The 23,874-nt window shown below is 40.6% G+C and overlaps 1 protein-coding gene across 4 annotated transcripts in view; it reads left to right on the plus strand.

Moving 5' to 3' along the window:
* runx1t1 (RUNX1 partner transcriptional co-repressor 1) overlaps positions 1–23,874 on the plus strand; it is a 249,532-nt gene that overhangs the window by 90,206 nt on the left and 135,452 nt on the right. For all 4 annotated transcript variants that reach the window (XM_017041194.2, XM_025065046.1, XM_025065045.1 and 1 more), the window contains 2 exons: positions 4,538–4,633; positions 10,045–10,132. The gene's annotated coding sequence lies outside the window, so the exon portion shown is untranslated. The remainder of the gene's footprint in view (positions 1–4,537; positions 4,634–10,044; positions 10,133–23,874) is intronic.

The following is a 23,874-nucleotide window of genomic DNA, read 5'->3' on the forward strand; positions in this document are numbered from 1 at the left end:
TGCAGAAAAATGAATACAATTTAACCAGAAAATCCAGTTTGGACAGAAAGTTAGTTGATGGATAGTTTCACAAAAACTAAAGCATTAAATTGACACAGAATGCTGTTTAATACCTCAGATCCTGTTTCGCAGGTCTTCACAGCAGGTGGAATAAGGCCTAAAAAACTCACAGAAGAGCCACAACTGTCCATTCACAAATTGATCATTCTAAAACAAAAGCAGTTTAGTATACCTCCTTGGAGTCATTCGAATCCCTAAAGGGCCACTGCAAGAATTTTATGTTGCACTTCCATAGTGTCCAATGACTCACATGAGACTTCCTAATGAACACTAGAAATCGATGCAGTGGCAGTGAAATTATCCAGACTTTTAGAACTAAATTTATGAGCTGGTCTGTGAAATCCAGAGTTTGTCCGTGTTGTTCCTAATTAGGGCACTTCTGTCTGGTAAACACATCCCAATTCACTGGCAAAATAACTTGAGGTTAAACTGATGTGACGCTACCGTCCCCCTCCTCCCCTGTCATGGTCTAACTATTATTTAATTTATCAAGCAACCAACTCTGCGCAGCCTCAGATCTCCACGCCCGCTACTAATATTGCAGCCTTCGTTTTTTTTCTTGTCCCCCTTGAATACAAACAATCATCAAACAATCACCAACTGCAAGACAACTCTGATCAATCCCGCTGTTTTGACTCACGACTACAATTGTTCAAAGAAATCCAAACTCGCTCCTGAAGTTTTATTACTTGCATTCCCACATGACAACAGTCGGTAGAAAAGATTTCTTTTTCACTGAGGTATCGGTGAAAAATAAATGAAATCAGCAATGGCAGAAATGAGTCTTTTAGAGGCTGCACTACGACTTCTTGAAAATATAGCTCTTTGTTGATGGCTCTCTGTGTCTTACTGCCACTGCTGTTTCAGCAGACAAATTGTTTTGATTAGTCTGGGCCATACATCATTTCTGTTTTTAAGGTGAGGTCCCAGACCATTAAAATATAACAACCTTGCTTTTATTAAACCCTATCAGGATATTTAGGACACATCCCAATCTAAATGACATTTATTGCTGCACAGTTCTCCAAGCAGCAGTGCCGTGGAAGATAATAAAAAGTTTTTCCCTTTCTGCACAGCTGAATTGAAGCCATGTGTTCAATCGATATAAGTTACCCAACTTTTCAAACTGTATTTCTGTCTCCCCCATCATCCCTCCCTGTAGACACAATCTCTCTCCACTCCTTGACTTTCAATCCACACTTTACCTGCTTCCCTGCACAAGAACCTGAATTAATCTCCAAAAGTTTTCCCTCATCACTTTGTGTGTGTGTGTCTGACTGTATGTGTGTCTTTATTTTCGTGTGTGTGTGTGTGTGTGCGCACGTTTTTTTTTTTCCACATTAGAAATTCACTAGCACTACATGATCCTGTTCCCTGCCTGCAGCTCGGTGGGTTCAGAGATGGGGGGGGCAGAGGGGTTGAAGGGGGGAGGTGCAGGGTTGTGTTTGAATAGCAGAGGCTGTGCTCCCACTCATGTCGGCCCCACTGGTACTTTCTCTGACACTGTCAGCCCTTTGAACCCACTGTGACACCGAGCATCAGGTCACTCGTGTAGCACCCCCGCACAAAGACGACTCGCACTAATTGGCCCGCCTTCACCTGGGAGACAATCGGGACATCAGAGTGCTGTTGATAACAGGGATGTTTGATGCTCTGACTTATGTGTCTCCTGAAGAGCGCCTGCACATTAGCAGTTCACTGTGCGATCAAGGCGAGAAATTACCTTTTGTCACAATACTTGCACATCACTTGTTGTACGTCAAACACAAATGGTCATAAAGTCTAACTCTAAACACACACCATATAATGAGCCTTTTTATTGACTACAATGGGTGCTTACAATAGGAAAACCTTTGTAAACTGTGTACACAGTTGCATCGTGGTCATTGTCATGGCTGTTCTACAACGAGATGAAAATTTTAGATGCAAAATATTGAATGTAAGTGCATGTAAATTAGAGGATTTTCCAGTGTGTAAAAAAGGTGTAAAAATTCAATTAGGCTCACAGCTCAGAGCAGCCTCCCAGGGTGCTGTTTTGCCTTCCAGACTTCTGGATGTCCGCTGTGTCTTTGTGTGACCCCTCATCTGCTGGAAGTCAGACAGGTGGCGAGTAGTGGTGGGCCTGGAGGGCCCTGTCAACCCCATACTGTCCAGCAGCTGACCAGACTGAAAGAGAAGGAGAAGGAAAGGACAGGTGGAGGGGAGACAAAAGAGTTCAGAAAATAGTTAGTAGACGGGGAAAAAAGGAGGACGTGTAGAGAAACAAACCCAAAGCTGTTCTGTGTTCAAGTGTAGATGAGCTCTACCTGCTGTCACACTTTCAACAGGAGGCTACATCCACTCTTGACTCCAACAGGCGTAGCCAAGCGATTGCTTTCGCTCCAGTATAATGGCCAGCTATGAATGCTGAGTGTGACTGCGGGGGATCATTAGGACCACAATGGACGACAAGACACTAAGCACTCCCCAGAGGTCTTAGGGGCCCTTTCATGCCTGTCCCAGGGCTACGAGGGCGGCTGTGAGCTGGTGGCCAGCTGGTTCTCTGGCCACTGTGCAGACTAATGCCATCAGCGTTCTGGGCTCACTTTGAGCTTACGGCCATGTGGAGACACAGGGGTGTAAGGTCTGTGTGACACATGTGGCCATGTAAACACACATACACACACACAGTGGCAGCAGCTGTTTTTGCATTAACCAAATGCTTGCTAGATAGAGCAGATGCTGAAAACTTGTGTTTTGAGGAAGAAAGAACAGAGGTAAAGAAGTAAAGGAAGGAAGGGGCGGTGAAAGGAAAGAAACGTGGAGAAGTTGCAGTGTATTGCTTATTTGTTTCCAGGTTATAATCTGATTGGAAGGCCAATATCTCATACATACATACATACATATATATATATATATATATATATATAACTGTTTCAGCCAAATTTCAGCAGAGACATGACTCTTATGACACTGGACTGGTTGCTTGTGTGTGCTGGTAAATTGGCATGTCATCAGCATAGCAGTGCAGTGCTGTAATGTCCTTTTGTCCCTTGAAGATATGAAAAGAAAGAAAGATGGAATGAAATATAGATAAAAGAGAATATTCATTTTGCGTCAGTAGTATTCTCAGTTCTACACAGAAGCTAACTTCTGTTTAAAAAAAAACAAACAATTTTCCACAAATTAAAACCATTTGAGTCAAATGTAATTCTAATACAAATCGGTGCTACAGTGTTTCCTGGTCCTAATCTGCACAGCACCATATGGGTAGAGAGACCATGATGCAAATGCTGTCACGCCCAGTTCAAGCCTTTTTGGACCGCTGCCCTGACTGCTGTGTCTTCTTCCCTCTCCGCTCCTAAATAGCCTCCAACTGCAGGCTGAAAACTTGTTTTGTCGACCGCCTGTTTGAAAGACAAGAAGAATAAAAGGCTTTTCTCTCTGTGCCAGGCGGTGGCAATTTCATAGTCTTTTCAGAGCTGAAAAGAAGGGCAAGAGAGAGTGAGAGAGAGAAAAGTTTTACTAATTGATGTGGTAGCAGAAATCCAGCCACAATTTCAGTCAGCTAGGATGAAAAACCTATTAAGGAATGTTTTGTCAACTGCTTCTGCTCACATTTTATGCGCCGTGGCTCTTTTTAAAGCAACTCATTTGTGTCTTATTTATTTCCTCTGCTGGTTTGTTTTGCTGGCACCGCTCACTACGACAAATCAAAGCTTTAGTTTCATGGCAATGACATGGAAGGTCTCCAGCTTTAATGTGAATTCTAAAAGGACACCAGAGGGGTGGAGGGGGCGGGGGAAAGACGGGGGCATCAGCACTTTATAGCTTGTCCTTGCTTCGCTGGTTCAATTTGGAGTCGGTGCATTAAAACATCTTTTGATTCCTGACTTCAGTAAAGGTTTTTGCATGAGCAATTAGAAAACATCTTTAATAATTTACAGTCAAAAGCAAAGTGAAATCAGAGAAACTGATCTTTTTTTTAGATATATCCAAACTAAATGAGTAATGTAAAATAAAATGAAATATTCTAAGCCAAAGTAAATAAAGAGGTTTATATCTGTCTTCTTGCCTCACTAGAATAAACCTCAATAATTGCACCACCTCATACAAAAGAGAACACAGTGTTTTTCACAATGGTTTTCCATACAAGTACATGTGACTCATTTTTTTGCCAATTCACATGCAAATTGGGTTCAAGAAAAAAAGGCATTTTGGTAGAAGTTGTCAGAAAAAGCTGTGCCTCTGGCATCCGGCTCTTACTAAGCAACCTGGTGAACAGCAGTTTACCTGAAATGGTGTTCTATTTCATCAGGCGGAGTCTCGTCAGAATCAAAATTGATGATAAATCTTCAGTTTCTACATCTGCAGAATAATGACAAGTATTATTCAACCCCAGCACTCTGTTGGAAGTACTTCTCAGAGCTTCTGGATTTTCTTTCTGAACTTACCTGTTTTGTCTCTGTCTGAATTGTGAAATCTGTCTTCTTTACAGAGATGAAACTGACACCTGGCCCCTCTCAAACATTAATTACCTGTGCAAAGTAGCTCTGATGGTTGAAGATGCTGCTCCAAGCGTTGAGGGAAACATGTGAGTATTGTTCCACCAACAACAATGGTATTTAGAGCTGCATAGCCAGTCTTTGGGTGTCAATAACAAAAACAGACAATTTATTTCAGTTTGATGTTCAATACAAAAAATATTATATTCATAATGATAGAAAAACAAGTTTTTGTTCAAATTTTGTACAAATGCGATATGCTGTATAGATTTTTCTTAAATGACAATAAGTAAAAAAAAAAAACCACTACCATTATTCACTCTGGCTTTATCTCCATGAAATAGTGTGAATGTGGCAGTTTGATGAAAGAAACAAACCACAGAAGTCAAACTTCTTCATATTTCTATAAACCACCAGTGTGACCACTGATTCAGATTTACAATTACTGTAGACAATGGATTCAGACAAACAGTCCAGACCACGTTTGTTGGGAACAACCATCCCAGCTGCACTTATGAGAGTAAGTCTCATCAGAGAGAGCCATCTCAGGGGGGGTCAGCCGATGTCAAGGTATATCAATTTTACGAACCTTCACCCCCCCAGCGACATCACTGCCGCTCATGTGTTAAATGGCTCTGGTGGACAGAAGAGAATGTCTTTGTGCAGAAATAAATGGGAGGTAGAGAATGAGGTTTAGATGACTCCTCGGAGGTGCATCAACCTACATCTGTTCACGCTGTCTCTCCGTCTTTTCTCTCACTCCGTTACCTGTCCTGTTTAAAATACACTTTTTATATAAATATCACACTATTCAAATCACCCTATTTATAGTTTCTTTTCTAAGACAGTTGTCGTGGTTGCTCTTGATCCTTCAAATCCGAGACTTTCATGTGACACTGACTCTCAGGTGATAACAGGAGAAAACAAACGTTTCGACACGTGGCAAATTATGTTGTCCTTTATGTGTGTATTCCGTGCGTAAAAAAACAAAACATAATTTCACTTTAAAGTCGCTAGAAAGGAAATATTTTCATTCTCTTCCCACTAGAGACAGATGAGGCAGAGAGCAGGCTGTTGTGACAGATGTTCAGCTCAGCTAAACAGAGCCTGTGATAACACAAGCTTGTGAAGACACACACTGTAAAAACACTGTTGTGCACAACAATTCCAAAGATCTGCTGCCACACAAAGACACACACAGGCTGTACCTACAAGGAGGAACACAGCCTTCATGCTCACAAAAACACTCCCTACCCCCGCCCTCTTTTATCCCTCTCTAGCTGTACCACACACACACACACACACGTAAACACACACACATACACCGCCGTACTGAGGAGAAATTACTTTGAACTCTGTGTCAGGCGGCTTGAATGCAGCTGGGATCAGCAGGGTCATGGAGCTTTTTGAGAGGTGAGATGAGGTCCAGCCTCTTCTCTCCTGTCAGTCCGTCTATCCATGTCTCTGTCCCCACTCTGATGTGCTGATGGCTGGCGAGGTCTCAGGGGTTAGTGGTACATGTTAGACCATCAGTGCTCCTCCATAAGGCTCTTTTTGTTATAGGGAGCACTTTGATGTAGTCGCTGTCCCTGTCACACCGACTCTCTCCCATGGTCAGTCGTCAAAAATCTAGTTTTCTTTTAAACAAGATCAAGTCTTTCAAGTAAATACCCCACTGATTTAAACCCCACTGTGAAAGGACAGAAATGTAACTCTGTGCCTTAAATGTTGTAAAAACTGCTTCCAATATGGACAAACATCTCTCTATTCAAAGTGCTTGTAGCTCAGCGACCGCCGTCCATTGATTTTAGCTCAGTCTACAGTCATATATACAGTGGAGCAGGGCAGTGACAGTAACTTAAAAGACAATTTTATGAACACTTTTTAGCAGCCAAGTTGCTGTTCTATGGTGCTGTGACAGCAGTAGGATCCTCATATGTATCACAGTATACAGTCCAAAGTGTTTTTTAATTAATGAGCTGAAATAAACAAAACACCATCGAAGTAATTACTTCATTGATTGTGATTAAGATAATTTTGGTTTTTGATTCCACCCTGGTTGGCAGGACTGAATCTGCTGCCAAGATGTTTAATCACGTTTATTAAATTGCTGTAGACAAGACTGTATCTAATCTATTAATAGGCCACGTCGTTACATTGTGATTTGCATCTGGAAAGATTCCAAATGTTGACTAACGCCCATTGATCTGAGACGTACGTCTGTGTGAGCGGCTTCTCGTCCGCAGTGTGTTGGTGCGCTCGCTGCAGAGAAATAGAAATTCTACTGACAAAGCAAAGGAGAGACTTATCCATAATGCATTATTTTGAGATTCACATTTTTTAAAATTCAAAACAAACCCAAATAATTTCTGTTTGTGCACATGCAAAAACTGCGAGCATGCAAAAATCTGATTTCATTAAACAATGTTGTCGGATAAAAACACAAGGCTGAAGATTAACAGGGGTGAAACAAAGGGAGAGTGAGCATGTGTTCATCCTTAACCCTCTGAATGCACGCTGAAACACACACACACAGATTAATTATTCTCTTGATTCATTGTGAGGCATCCTTTTGTTAATTAGCTCAGGCAGGGTTTTGCATATTGTGTATGTTTATTTTTTGCTGCTCTATAAAAGGAAGAGTAATCTGGAATTGGAAAGGGAACGTTTCTTAACATAGTTTAGTCTCACACATACACACACACACATAGAGGGCTGAGGTTCCACTACATAATGAATATGTAGACATTTTGTTTCGGCCAAATGTAAAACAAAACCTTGCACACATTTTAGTTTGTAAGCCGAGATTTGAGAATATCTACAGGTGAAAATCCACTGGGTCTAACGTGGTAACACACTTGTAGTAATAATTCTTAGTAATTCATTAAAACAGCTGTACAAATTTGGAATCAGCGCTGTAGTAATTTTAGCAAGTTAGTACTTACTACTTACTTGCTGAATTCTGTTTTATTCATTTACATCTAATGGAGTAACAGGAATCTAGGAATAATATGACTCATTTACTTTCATACTTGGCCAACAGACCTGTTTTTGATTGTGATTCTGAGATAGCTGGAAGTTAGCTAGCATGCTACTTCTACAAGTCAGCAGGACGTACTAAGTTGTTACGATAAAGATTCTCATTATAATAAAAATTGTGTGTTTAACTTCACTTAAACTTAAACTTAAACTTAAACTTAACTGCAATCTTTGTTTTGGCTACACCTTTGCAGGCAAAATATATTTTTTAAATGCAGACAGTGATATTATTACTTTTCTGGTCTTTTCAACAGTGCTGAAGTATTTTCTAAGTTTCCTCTCAGTAAAACTGTAGAAACAACACTCAGCAGGACTCTTCTCGGCTGCATGAATTCTAAACAGAGATGGTTGCACAGAAAGATGGAGTTCTTTCTTTTGGATATGGAAAAAGATTCTTCAAGAGAAGTCATCACTTTCTGGGCTGAAGTTGACAGTTGGCAGAGTCTAGGCAGACACATTGAGTGGAATGGGCCTCCAGCTGTGAGTGGTCAAAAACACATTCTATATGTATTGAGTCTTATAGTGGGGAATTGCAGAATACCGACAAAAACATCCCAGTTTTTCTGGTATTTTTTGCATATTTGTGCGCGCTTGTGTGTATTTCTAGGTGTGTGTCGTACACACAGTGTTTTCTTGGTAGGTTTATAGATGTTTAATGCATGAAAAAGCTCATCTTTGTCCGTGATGATGAGGGCAGCGAGTCGTCTCGGTGCAACATCCACTTTTCCAGCCATGCTCACATCCGAATGCAAGCAAGCAACAGATGGCATATCAGGCAGCGGCGGACGATTTAGTCCAGCCGTGTTTGCTAGGAAGTAATTGTGTTTTAACCTGGAGAGAAACTGAATATTACGACCACGCAGGTAAACAAATTATAGTCACCTCACTGGCAGCCAGATGACTCTGTTTGTCTCATGTCCAGATGGAGTTTGAAGAGAATAAATTGGCCCGGGATGCAGCCTGGCTGCGGTGCACTCACGTTAGTGTACGAGAGCGTCAGAGTGTTTGCCTGGTCGTCTGTTTGTCCGTCTTTTCTCCACAACCTTTTCCACATCCTTGACAGATGCCTGTCTTCCTCCTCATACGTCAGCCTATCTGTTGTGTGTATCGCAGCAGATGTTTCATTACGGCGGTTCTTTATGGACGAAGACGCAGCACAGGAACAAAGAATCTGTTCATGTGGATTAAAACATCCATATATTCACCTTAGCTTTACGCCACTTATTAAATTCTGTTGCTGAACAAAGCCCTGGGCACACAGATACTAGAGAACGGCGTGTTTTTCATGATAAATGTGTGACACAAAGGACAAGTGAGGTGGAACAAATAAAGTCGCCGTGGCGTCACATCTTGATTTTCAACACTCGCTGTTTACATAAAACATTCTTGAAGGAAGCGCTCGTTCACTGTCAGCCGGCGCTCCGAGTGCCAACTGTGTATCAGAGAATCCCCTGCAATCTTTGTTTTGGCTAGTGTGAGGCGGAAAATGATTACCCAGAGTGCTTTGGGAAGTTAATGTTCATGGTCTGCGCAGCAGGCTCCTAAGAGTGATGACAGAGGAAGTGCCTGAGGGTGAGCATCTCTTCAGTGCCATCTCACTTTCACTGTTTCTGACAACACGTTTATCCCAACAGATGGCTCCAGTGCTCGCGTGCAGACACTGTGAGGCTTCGAGGAGCTGTGTGGGCTGAAAACCAACTTGTGTGAATTAATGTGAGATTGGCTAATGGGTTCTCAGTAGACAGCAGCGTGAGGAATGTGTAGCTTTGAATCCATCACAAATCTTTTTTTTTTAGATAATGTTCATTTATTCGTTTTGTGCACTTTTATTTTGGTGAGGGTTCTGGGGGCAGCTCAGGCCGTTAGATTCTGATTTTGGGCCATGTATGGACAAAAATAATCATATACAAACATTTACACCTGAGCTTCATTTAAAGCAGGTTACAAAAAGGATTTTAGATTTTAAAAAATGCTCTTTGTTTGTTAGCTTCTAACAAGCTTTAGCTAAATACTCCTGGCGGTGCTTTCCCAAAGCTGAAATACGGAAGAACTAATTATATGTGATTTATCTTATTATTGTGTTACAGTTAAATTACACAAATGGTCTAAAAATTAGATTTGATGGAGATTTAACCTGAATGTCTTTATTGGTATTCATGGTTTATTACTGTAAATAAATCAATGCCTACGAACATGTTTGGTTTGTTTTCCCCAAAGTAACAGCAATCAGACATGATGTGGGTGTGTGGGTGTGTGGGTGTGTTTGTGCGTGCACGCACGCAAATTACTGGTGGTAATTGTTACACCCATTAAAGTGCACAGGTAATGATGCAATGGCTACAACCTAGATGTCCACTTACCTGTCCGCCTACACAGAGCTTACACACACACACACACAGACACACACACACAGTCTGAGTCCCTCGGGCTTCTCTTCACACTAACGTGTCACCTTTCACAGGGTCCAGTGGAGCGTGCTGCTGCTGTGACTGTACTGACAGAGTGCACTGCTGCAGAGCCACAGACTGCGGGCGACTGTGATGTTAAAGGTCAGTGTTGCACATGCATGACACATCCAAACATTTAAGGGTTGCCCTGCGTGGACTTTAGCAGCATCTAGTGGTTAAATTACATCCTGCTGTTTTCCTATTTTTCGTATCTCATCATTTTAACAAAGCAAGAAAAAAAACCAAAACACGTGTTAGCCGCCAATTCTTGGATTTTCTCCAGCGGACTCACATGAGGACATTGTGGTAACTAACTAGTGGCTGCTGTAGAGAAGACCCTCCCCTGATTTACACCAAACAGGACTGGGTTGTAAGAAAATGTTAATGTTGCAGTGAGGTGGGGTTAATACATAAATCTGTAAAATAATGTAGTATTGATTTATTTTCTACCCGTAAAATATAAAATTAGGACACCTAAATATCACATGGTGAAACATTACAACTCTCCTCGACCTCCTGTAAAGGCTGTGAAGCGTTACTGTTTATTTATTTAAGCTAAATATACTGTGAGAACATTAAGATGTTTTATTAGGTTATTATTCAGACATATTTTTCGTGTACAAAGTAAACAGCACTGTTTTTGTACACAGTGGTGACTGTGGCTTAGTGGGTAGTGCAATTATCTAGCAATTGGATGGTTGTGGGTTTGATTCCGGAGTAGGTTACTGTATATGCTGCCCCATATGCTACCCCAGTGCCATGTTGCCTGTACACCTTTAATGTAAAGTGGACATCTGCGATGAGGACAAATGGTGTTCAAACCATTTTTACCTTTCACCTTTTTTACTCCACTACTTAAATATGTTTTTTTCTTTTATATATATATAACAAGTGCATCCTGGGAACAAACTTGTTTTTGTTGTTCAGGGCCTTGACATAATTTAATAATAAAATGTAAGTGTACAAGTTGCCCGTGGATTAAAATGTGGGCCAATTAGAGGATATATACTCTTTGCATGCGCGGCAAGGAGAAACAAATACATTTGCATTTATTAATGACTTCAGACTGAAAAAGGTTGTCTTTGACTGGAGAAAAAGACATGAACAAAAGGGGGGAAACTCACACTCGTTGTGTGTCAGTTCTGAAAGCACACAGTGTGAAATGAAAAAAGAAAAAAAAAAAGAAGGAGAAAGGTCGGTGACATACCACACAGGGAGTGGACATTCACTGGCAGTTACTTTTTAAATTATTCTCCTGTGGACTCTCGCTGTGAGTGGTGATCACAGTAGGGTCAGAGGGAGCTGCAGTTATTATGCCTTTTATTCTCTGGACAGTTTCACATCATTAATGTTACTTTAGGAATGGAGGAATTGTTCACATGTTCACAGAAAGGTCGGAAAGCACACTGTGGTTCTGTGTGTTACGTGAGAGTCAAGTAATAACGGCTGACTGGTGACTTCACGTTCATACACTTAGTAGAAATATGAGAGTAAAAATACTTTAAAACGGCAAATATATAATCTAATTTTCAGTATGTAGCTGCTCTTTTCATGTTGAAGCACAGGCTAATATCTCGATACCGTGGTCAGATTCCTGTTGTTTTAGCCTCTTCATTCCAGCTGCTAGAAAAATCCAAATGAAGCTCGGAATTGGTTAACTGCTCTGCGAACATTCCCTATTAGGGTAAACAAGATTGTACTTTCTCCTATCTCCCATAAGCCTCTGCCCCTAAACAAATTAAGACGCTCATTTGCATAAGCGAGATGGATGAGATCGGAGGAAAAATACTTTTCTCTCCGGAAGCCGGTTGCACACTCAGACGACGGAGGAATCTCAGATGAGATGTCGCAGCCCATTAGAACGACCATGTTTCATCATTTTTTATCAAATGTATTTGTGTAATACCGCTCAACTGTAGGGGGCTTTGGGTAGAATAAGATTTTAAAAAAAGAGCATAATGGTTAAATGCAAGTCAAGAGAGTGTGAGGAGTGAGTAAGAGAGAGAAATAAAAAGAGAGAGAGAGAGAATGCGATTGGTTACGTAATAGTTTGTTGCTGCACAAAACAGAGACGGTTCTTTAGCTGGCAAATTTTTACCTTTGCAGTTCTGTGCTCATTGCATATGCATTACTATTATGGATAGCCAAGTCAGCATGTACAGTATAGTGGCAGCTTTGGATACTTTCTACTATTTCATACTATTTCAACATTTTTATTTGACCTGTAAGTAAAGCCTCAGAATAGTTCAAATCTGGGGAAAGGGGTAATAACAATGTCATCCATCCATCCATCCATCGTTTTTTGTTGTTTATTGTTGCACAAAACTGTAAGGACTTTTGATTGGAACTTGATTTTAGGCCAACAGTCAGGTTTTGACCTGGGGTAAAAGTCGTCACATAGAATTCTTTTTGGTGGAAATGAGCTTTGTGAGATTGTTTTCAATTTGTCCAATAACTTTTTTAACTTAGCCTGATACGTGACATATCAAATATTCAACAATATATCAAAAACGTGACATATCAAATATTCAACAATATTTACGTGTGCCTTCAACAAACCTGCACCGTGGTCAGAGCTGCCTGACACAGTAGGGTTTGTTTGTGTACTAAAAAAAGCTGCACCACAATTTTCCACAATCATTCACAGTGTATGGGCTGGGGCACCTGGGGTGCACCGTGTGCTTCTGCCCTGCGGTGAAATTGCTGTCAACACCTAAACCCCCTCCTTTTAGTGTTGGGAGGCTGTGGTAAGTTGTCAGGCTCTGTCCACTCTTCACCTCTTCCCTCGCTGTGAAGATCGCCATGATACATTCACAACTCTAAATTTACTGCCTTTAGCTCTCCATTGTGCCTGGAGAAAATTGTTGCAGTTATATCTATGGTGTGCAGGTCTTTCTGTACCTGTCAGTCTTTCATTGTCCGTCTTGGTCAACCCACTCCTGGTTCACACTAGCTTCACAAAGCCGAGGATTCAGAAGCAAATTTATTTAAGCTTCAGCGTCTGGTTTGGTTTTCAAACATTAAAAGGATGTGTGGTGAAATATGTTTCTCTTGCGAGGCTGGTGTTTTTATTGCTGCGTAATAAACAGCGCTACACTTACTGCAGGCAGCTGCAAACAACATTAATATTATAACGCTAAACAAATGTTGAAAGATGTCTTGCGTTTAAATCAAATCAAATTAGCCGTCTGACAATAATAATGTTCTTTATATTTCCCCACGATAGACTGTGCTGCTCTACCACCAAGAGGCAATTAATTTCCTGCTAACCCTGTCTCAACAACCTGTACGATTCAGTGGATTTGACGTGTGTGAGTGTTAGAACACTCATTGACTCGGACCATTAGTGAGATAATGTAGACAGTTTCCAAGGAGAGAGAGAGAGAGAGAGAGAGAGGGAGGGAGGTGAAGCATAAGAAAGACAGCCCCCCAGGAGAGTTTAGAAGTGGCACCATAAATAATGCATGACTGCTTAATTTATGGCTAAACTTTAAATAGCACTGAAACACATGAAAATCCATCCTGTTATAATATTAGCTGCAGCAGATACCAGACGTTTTCAGATTTGTCATGTGGCTCTGTATTAAAGACACTTAATCAATGATTGTGATTAGCAATACCCAGGTTTATTTATATATATATATATATATATATATATATAAAGCTTTTAAATATAAAATTATAAATTAATAAGTAAATTATTTTATGCCATGTGTGAGGGAATAAGAAACTTTGCTCTCACAGCAGCAACACCAAAAACTGAGCAGTAATACTGCATCCTAAGTAGACTCACTGTGCAAGTCTCTTGTCAAACATTCTGAGCCTTGCCCTGAAAGCAGCAAACATATGCCAACAGTCTGCCTGTATTTGTTTATTTGACTTTTAAACACAGGGAAGAAATACAGCACAAATATAGAGTACGGTGAACTTGTTAATGTTTTTACTCACCAACGAATAAAAAAACGCACCTCAACATTTGACCCCAAAGAATCATTAGCAGTAAAAACTTGCTAACTATGTATTGAGCTCACTCTACTTGTAATGTCTGATCCTTTACTACAGTGGGATATTTAATACTACACCATTAACATGCAAATACTGGGAGATATTAATATCAATGCATCCCATTGCATATAAAGTGACAAAAAGTGATTTACATAATAATATGTACATAACTTGACACTGTTAGCATATGTGTCAAATACACCAGTGGTACCGTTGGGTTTATTTTTAGGATTAATACCTTATGTACTGCAGTTAATGCTTAGCCTCTCAGTTAACTTGTCAAGTTATGGTGAGAATATGTCACTGAGCAGCATGCAAAAATATAAAAAACACTGCGTCGTGCAAAAAAACAACACCAAAAAAAAAAAACACTAACATGGAGCTGATTGCGTCTGTTCAGCCGAGCCTCGCCCATCCTCTGCTCCTCTCCTCCATGGTAATGAGGCGATGAATGGCAGCATGTCTACAGGCAGGGGAAGCAGACGCACCGTGCAGCTGTGGACGCCTACGCATGAGACAAGCGTTCCCTGCCGGTCCGCAGGCTCCCACCCGAGGGTCTGGTTCTTATAGTTTAGAGGTGTGGAGGTGGATCTGGTGTAGCAGGAAGTTCTATGATACAGGGGTGGTTTATGGAGAAGAGGAAAGACAGCGTGTTATTGTCATTCTTCTGTATTCCTTAATAAATAATTGAAGGTGGATGTTTAATATTCAGTGTGAAGTTTGTCCACATCTTAGTGTGTCTAATGTGATAATAGGAAGTGAGTGGAAACACCAACCTCTGTTACTAAATAAGGCAAAGTGGCCGTGTTTACCTCATGCTTGATCCAATTAAAATGATGAATGTTGTCAGAACTTTGATTACATTTGCAGCTGAGAAGTCGAGCACCTGAAGTGGAGGAGAGTTTCAGTATTTTACATTACTGTCATTTATAATCACTTCATGATTTTCTGACAGTGTATTTCCGTTCTCTGTCTTCGCCCCGCAGTCTTAAATAGTGTAATAATCTGCTGATTCCCCCTCCATCTGCAACTGTGGACTTGAATGTTTTCCTTCCACTTCATGTTATTTTTATTAAGCACTGTGTTAGTGCCACAGAATGAATAGTTCTCCCACGTGTGTTAGAATGATTTAACTCTTCGGACAGACAGTCATTTGACTGTTCTGTCTCAGAACTTGTTGACTTACTCTTTCTTCAGCTTCCTCGATTGTCTGTTTGATTTTTAGCTGACCACAACCCCCAAAAGAAAGCTCTTATAATGCATTTAAAATAAAAATAATATCAGAGGGATCATCAGAAGAGTTAAAAGAAGAAGGCAGTCTGGTAGAAATAGCATTTTTAATGGACTCAAAGCCATGTTTTTCAGCCTGCAAATGTTCTGCACCGAGGTGCATTTCTCTGTACAGTTCTATGACAAAAAGCCCTCAAGGTCCACAGACGCTTCAGTCGGTTCCAGGCACTAAAAGTTGTTAAAAAGACTCAAAGAACTTGTGTTCAATTTTCTTTATGGTATGGCCAACTCGTGGTATCTATTGTGTTGATATGAGGAGGCGTGTAGTACATGTTAGAAAGAGGTAATATATATAGTATATATACATACACACACATATATATATACATACTACATTAGGTGTTTGGTCTATTTTGAAGCTGCAGTACTTTACTTTTCTGGTCTTTTTAAATTTTTTTTAAGAAGATCTCTTCTCGTTTCCCCAAAGACAAAGTTTTCCTGCTTCACTGTTGATAACTACACCCCCCTGTCCCTCTCCCCAAAGTTTGGGTTTGTTTTTCTCTTACTTTCTCATTCCTACATTTAGTTGAAGTCTGCGGAGGCTGTGTTTGTTTTGCCCTTTGTTGTCCCTAGAGGATCTGGGATCTGGGTCTTCTCTGTTATGTTTTGCTGGGATAATCAACAACACCATAACAACTAGTCCTAGCGATGGACACTCAATTCCTACTGAGACCAAATAAACCCCAACTAAGCCGACTGGAATAAGCCTTGTTGGCAAAAAAAAAAAAAAAAAAAAAAACCCTGAAAGACATAATAGGTACCAACATTGTTCACATTTGTCACTATAAGGTATGTGCTGGTACTGTACACCAAAGCAGCACATGAAGACCATTGGTCTTTGACAGTAAATTCAGTGATGTGAAGTGTGTGACAAACCTGTCTTATCATCTTACAATCACTCTTTGGGTAAACATCACATCAAAAGATAACCCCACCATAAATTAAACCTCTCAGGAGTGAGTCCACATCCCATCATCTCACAGCAGTGCATTAAAAACACAGGATTCTCTGAGGGGGAAACCTGCAAAATTTATTTTTCTCATGCTGTGAAGCAGATCATTTGGAACGCTTTGGTAAATTGCATCTAACGGCTTTTTGGAGTTGAAAACGTCTAAAAGACCATATCAAGCTCAGCCGCCTTTGAAAATCGATCCCCTGTAGGCTTTTTGGCCACTCCTTAATCCCTTAGTTACGCTCATTGTTTGTGCTGGCGTTAATATTTCATCAAGATGTTTCAATATTTATTCTTCTTTTTTCTCTCTTTTGCCACGTAGATTACTGTCTCACTAACTCCCTGGCATCATACATTTTAATGGACTGGAGTGATTTTTTTCCTCTACAGTTTCCTCTGTAGGACAGGCATCTTCATTAATAAAACATAATGGACGCCTTTGCCAAAAATCAGTCCCTTTCAATAACTGTAGCGCACAACAGGGCAGAACAAAAAACACAAAACAAAATAACATTTACGTTTAGTAGAAGCTGAGATACATCACCAAAATTTGTTGACAAAGAATTTGTTTTTTTAATATTTCTCTCTTACAAAAACGGAGAAAATGCTTTTTTTTGTTACCAATTATTTTATCTATATAAAGAACTTACTTTACAGAAGAATATGCTGGAAATCCTAGAAATAAATGGTGAGACTTTAGGTGTCAGGATATTGATGAACAGTCCTCAGTACAGAACAACAACTCTGAGTGAGTACACACTGTCAAACTGAGCGTCATTTGTGTGACATTTGTGTGACATGCCTCACTGTGCAGACTGTCACACTTTCTCACAGTTTCTGAAACTGAAGAAAAAAAAATTTCCCATCTCCCTTTGCTGCCCTGTCTCAACCCCATGACCGCCCCAGCATCCACACGCTGACTGGTTCTCTATCAATCTCCATTAAATCTGGACTAATATACAGCTGTCCTGCTTTTCATTTTCCTTTGTTGGACCCAACTGAACAGTTTAACGTTAAATAATAAAAATCAGACATATTTTAAATGAGACTACAATGGCTAAAGAGAAAAGTTGGTCTTTTGTAATGAAAGGTTGTCGCCTTTGTACAAAAACCTTTTTGATCGTTGGACTGATTTTTTTTTATTCAAATCATAATGGCAGGTAGAATTAATCTTTTCTTTTTATTACCTAAGCTCTAATCATGCCAGAAACTCGTGACACAAATGGTCATTCATTTGACACCGTGATTACTAAGAAATAGATGGGTGGAATTTATAATTATTTGTAGCTTCTGGGTATGAGTGGAACAAAAGAGCCCAGACATAACTAATATATGGGCAACCAGGCCCTGTGACTGTTCCAAAGGTATTAATTCAGGTCTCAGCAAGGACGTCTGCTTTTTCATTTTTGGAAATGTTTTCAGAGCAAACATTTTTTAGCAAAATATTCTGAAAAGTCAAAAAGAAAAAAAAAATGTTTTGAAAGGCAGAACTTTGGCAAAGAAAAGCCGAAACAGAAAATTCTCCAAAGTCAACTCATATCATTTAATTATTTGTACATAAACAAAATTTAACATTTCATCTGCCTATAATTTTCAAAATCTGTCCTATAAATTGGTTATCTACCTGGAAAAGCATTAGCACAAAAGGTCATTTAAGTGGTGTAAGGCAGCCGTGGAGCTAATGTGATCCATAAGTAACGATATATAGTTCTTTTAAGATACAAATTGACTTTTTCTTCTTATTTTGTTGTTTTTTGCTGTGTGCAAATCACCTTTTTAATACAGCGTAGACTGTTTGCTGTAGCCTACCACGAAAAATGTACGATTAAAAAATAGCCGACAATATTTTCTTGTGTGTCACGCCATAATTAGTGAAAGTTCAAACAATTCAAACTGAGAGCCAGTGGGAACAGGGACATTAATATTTCATTTTTTTTTCTCTTATTAATTTAATCACATTTCCTATGCTGATTTGAATTAGCCACGCTCCTTCACTCGGAGCTCACTCTAATCCCAATCTAATTGCTAATTATACGATTGGAGGTTGATTGGCCCAGTCTTCCCAGCTAAGGCCAATTTGACTCCCTCTGATGTGCAGCACCTTTCATGTGCACTGTGTCCCAGGTTTTAAAGATGAACAAGTGTGTGTGTGTGTTAATACATGCTGACGTATCTGAAAGAAAAATTTCCATCAGGGAAATAATAAACTTACATCAGTTAAAGAAACCTCAAACAAACAGTCAACTTTACTTAGAAACTTCACAACTGTACTACATGGGAGAGCAGGTCAAAATAATCCTTGTTACATTTATTTCAACAGACAATACTTTAATATACTTTACCATCAGGGATTTAACTTGAAGAAACTAATGCCTCAAACTTGACTATAAGGTAATCAAAAAAGGCAAACATACACAAGTGATGAATATTATAATACAGATGAACCAATACTGCAACAAGTGAGGCTGAATCATCATACAGAGATACTGCAAAAAGGCAGATTGATTCCTGTACCTGCACCGTTTATTGTTACACCAGGGCTGATGAAGTCAGTTTAACACAGGGCTAAAAATAAAGAAGATAATCTATTATAAATACTACTGTCCAATATACAGATTAGAGATTGTTTTAATAAATAGTATCAATTTTTTTGGCTGTTCTTGTGGCAGAGTGCAATGATGGGAACTATGGTAGGCATGGTTCCAGCAGGACTCCACTGTTGTTGTGACCTCTAATAAAGGTTTTATGTCTGTGTTAGAGTATACGTGACCTTGTGCGTGTGGGTGTGTGGGCGTGTGTGTGTAAAACTGCCTGTAGCTCCCAGCAGCGTGGGCAGTGTGCATGTGTATTTTCAAATGTCATCTCAATTAGTTGCTGGACTCTGAGTCGTGAGCGCTCTGACAGGGAAGTAATGAATGGCATCACACTGGGACTGAAATACACCACAGCAACTGCGAGTGATGACCAGAATATTCTATTCCTTCTTAACAACTTCTCACCATAGCAGCTGTGTGCAGGACAGAATGATAACCATGTGGGTGGTTTCTGTGTGTCACAAAAAAAAGCTATGCATAAAGCATACATTCCATCCTCATCGTGTTGTTATGAGCTGCAGAGCTGACGGTCTCTCCGTCTTTCCAAATTCCTCCACCCAGCCTCGCTGTTGTTTTGGATTTCTACCTGCACATCTCCCATGTTTTCATTGTTTGCAGCCTCACGGGCAACATTGAGTTTGTGTGTGTGTGTGTGTGTGTATGTGTGTGTGTTTTCCACTCTCAGATGCAGGCGTACCTCACCTCATTGCCACTTGATGATGATGATATAGATTCAAGCAGGCCGTAATGGAAGCCTTGCATGCAGACAATTAGAGTCTTGTGTAATTAAACAGTCTTTTATGTATCACAGTCATTACAAAGGCCACATCTGAAGACAGAAACATGGCCATTAGGCGAGTCACATTGAAATGTAATTGACTGGTAAATAAAGTCAACAGATAAATTATCCCCACAGCTGTGCAACTTTAGTCAAGGATAAAGCAAGGAAAAAAAACACTTCCCAGGTCTTGATGTTGATGTTTTGTACCTGCCCTAAAATTCCTTCCTTTGGTCGGCATGAATCATTAAGCAAAAAACTTTTCTCACATTTTATCCTATGTTTTGCTCTATATTTGTTGCATGCTTGTGTAAAGCAAATATATTCCACCGGCAGTGACAGTAGTTGACAGTCAGTGTGACGGAGGTTTCCAGCAGAGTCATAATGAATTCACCGCACAATGGGACTGATTTAAATGCAACCACCCGCACTTGTCTAAACACCGACCTTGATTATTAAGTATCTGTATATCTGTGGTTCTGATTGGAGACGTTTTATCATTAATTGTCTGACATCTCACCGTCTCCATCTTATAAGATTTTTAACTCTAACAGAAATTTAACAGCATCCACTAATAATTATATATATATTTATAAATATATGAATTTGTGATAATGACGCTGTTATTGGCCCTAAATGAAATGTAACATATATAATAATTACTCTATTTTGCTTTTAGTTTTGTTTCCCCTCCTGTAAACCTCCTCAACATCTCAGGTTGGTGCATCCAATAAACGCAGCACTCCTCACATTTCTCTGGAGGTTGTGCTGTGCTTCTTCATACAGTGTTGGCTCCAGCAAAACTGATCTGACATCTCCAAATTGCTCGGCGATGAAACCATATCACAGTGTTCAGATTTCAATTCCACCCCTTGGGGAAATATTGTTTCAAGCCATTACTCTTCATCAAGGGGACGTCATACCCACTCAGTGCAGCTATTGTCCTCCACGGCCCGTGTCTTCAGCTGCGCCCCTGAGACAACGGTGTACGTGATGTACAAGCTGCCGAAGTCTTGTGACGTGGCCACGGAGGACTCCAGCATCTCCATGATGGAGATCCCATAAAGGATGCTTGCGATGAAACTTCATCATTATTTGGGGAGTGAAATGCATCACATTCTGTTCACTTGATGAGATGATCATATGCTGAAATGATGTAGCTCACAAAGACATATTAAAAAGAGCGCGTGGGTGTCATCATTCACATACATACTGTGCTCTTCCCCACTGCGTGCACTGAATACACTCGGCTGCAGCATGACTGGCAGAGCACCAATGATCCGTGCCCGCTCCCCATTCATCTTCGCTGCTTGCTCTGCGAATGGGACGCCACAAATTAGAGCCCTGGCGGATTCATGCTGCTCTAATCCTCAGTAAAACTGTGAGGGGTTATGTGGGGAGCCCCGTCAGTTACCTTGGGGGACAAATGATCTCTACGACCTACCCCTACTTGCCCCGGTGCTCCTATCGCAACGGGGAAAGATCTATTCCTGCTTATTATTACTTGCACCTCCTACCGTCAGCGCACAAGATGAATCATACCTGTCAATCCTTATTCCTGGCGCGGGGAGGCCATGTTTGTTTATATTGATTGGCAGCATATGTGGCACAGCTGTTGCTGAAGAAGCTGGCGCTGGCAGAGGTTTGTTTATGCTTTCCCTTGGCAACAGTACAGTTGGCAGGCAAGACTGCGAGCAGTATGCACTTGACTAATCAATACAAACAATGAAGCAGCAAATCAGGAATAATGTTGGAGCAGATCGAGTGAGAGGGAGAAGAAAGCTTCTGATTATTTGGAGCTCAGAAGTGATTCTGTTTAGGGAACTAGTAAAGTTTGTTTTCATGATGTTTGACCATTCTTTGCCTTGTCTCTTGTTTATGTTTACGTGCACCGCTGAGTCGAGCTCCAAATGCTGCTCCATGCTTCTTGTACTTTCCGTAAGGCTACTGCATAGCATTAATTGTACATGCAGTGTTTTATACATCTCTGCGTTCTGACTCGTTCAGTCAAAGCCTCTACAGCAGAGGTGTCTGTAAGAGTATTTGTGGTAGGAAAGAAGGTGCAAACCCAGAATAAACAGTAGAAAAGGAACATGTGAATGTGTGAAATCTCAAGCGTATGTTTTGGGAAGTGGGGCAAATTACTCAAGGTGCAGCATCTGGCAATGATTAGTAGCCATTAATTGGTGTTAACCGGTGCTACTAGTGTTTACAGAGGTGAAGGATAATTAGCTGCGGGTCAACCCAAGGCTGAAATTAACATGTCAGAACTCTGCAGCTGTCTCCAGACAACTAGGCAAGGCAGCGGTGGGGCCGACCAAATTTTGTGTCAGATTGTTAAGAATATAATTGTGTGAGAAACAAGTGTGAACATTTAAGTGTGTGTGGTTCTGCGTCTGTGTGTCACCACATGAGTTAAAGTGACAAAAATTAAGCACTACAACAACAGCTCCCAGCAGGGTCTGGACTCCACTCGCCAGAGTAAACCATCAAAAGACATTTTTTCTGCCTGTTCACGGGGGACACACAAGTGCAAGATCCAGCTGCAGCACCTGCACAAACACTGAAAACTAAGTGTGGGCAGTTACTCCACAGCTGGGGTCACAGCCATTTCAAAGTGTTTGGAAAATAAAGTGGAGAATAGAACGGACCCCGTTTTCTGTTTGGAGGCTGTTGTTTTTTTGGGATAAGCTAGCGGATGGTTGTCAGGAGGGTGGCATTGAAATGACGCTCAGTGTGATGGGCAGACAGAGGAGCATGACAGCGTAACAACTCTGGCGGTGGTAACATCCATCACAAAGGCTGCGGTGGGTTGGACGACTGAACACATCACTTTGTGGATTCAATCAGAGAGATTAAAGTGACGCGTCAGAGGACGGGGCCGAGCTCTGCTGCCCAAGTCACATCATAGTTTTTTAATCGACACAACAAGTTCCAGCTACTAAATAAAGTGATGACAGTTTTCTCTACTATTAATAGCATCTTCTATCACCCTGTTGTAGCTCACTGTTATATTTTAGTGCAGCTCGTGGTACAGTGGCAGAGCTGCCTGTTCACCATTTGTCCTTCCCATGATTCAACTCTGACTTTATGGTTTTCTACGTTAGTGTTGTTGACATCAGAGCTGCATGGTTGGCCAGCAACCACACAGCAACTAGTCAAACCTCAAAATGAATGTCAGTCAAAGTTAAGGTGTGAGATCTCTTTACCAAGGTGAGAACTGACCAAGACAGCAGTGATACGACTCCGCAGTTCAGTTCTGATTGCGTGCCTTGTTAGCACAAACATATTTTAAAATGTTTTTACTAATTTTACATATTAAATCTTCCATTTCACCATGTATTTTGACTATGTTATGAATAGTTTTTTTTTTTACATTTGTTTCCTACTTTGTCACCAATCTCTGCTGATCTTCTCCAACTACTGCAAATCACAAAAAGACGCCTGGTGTCACAGCTTTGTCACACCTGGACCTTAACATCTCACCATCTGAGCCGCTGTGCTCTAATACAGGATGATGACTAAAGAAAAACAGCACTAAATCCTTTATACCATAACTTATCTCTCCAGGTGTGTGGGGCTGTTTCTTTTTCTTACCCTCTATATGAAACCATGTGCTCCATAAAGCCCAAATTCATTTTTATTCTGTATCTGTGCTGATACAGTTTCTTTGTCAATGAGAGAACTCTGGGGCGGGCAGATAGAGAGGGAAGAAATCAACGCACACTGCAGGCATAGCAGGGAAGCTGAGATAAGAATATTAAACAGGAGGAAGAATTGTGTCTCCTCCTACGTACCTACGAAGATGCCCGCGGTTGGAAATGAAAAGAAAACACACAACTTTAGTCTCCAAGAATTTGTACAAAACAATTTAGAGCAGGCTGTGGTGTCATGTATTTGTAAGCAAAAAATCTAATTTGGTCTAGTAATGTGTCATTTCACAGACTTATATTTTTGGGACACTTCCAAAAGGATGAGTGAATCCATTTGAATATTTTGAATAATCGTCACTCACACCTCAAACTTCATCCTAAATCTTAGTGTCATTTGGCAAACCGCATGTCAGCGGCTGGATTTGACATCTGGCGACAGTCAATCAGAATTACTGGTGCTGTCGGAGATCACGGGATAAGAATTTTGAGTCTCAGTGTGACATTGAAGTGATGGTACAATCATGTTATAGGCGTGTCTTTGAATATACACGTGTTTGCTATCAGCCTCACAA

This window comes from Cynoglossus semilaevis, chromosome 18 (genome assembly GCF_000523025.1).
Source record: "Cynoglossus semilaevis isolate Cse_v1.0 chromosome 18, Cse_v1.0, whole genome shotgun sequence".
Classification (NCBI taxonomy): Eukaryota; Metazoa; Chordata; class Actinopteri; order Pleuronectiformes; family Cynoglossidae; genus Cynoglossus; species Cynoglossus semilaevis.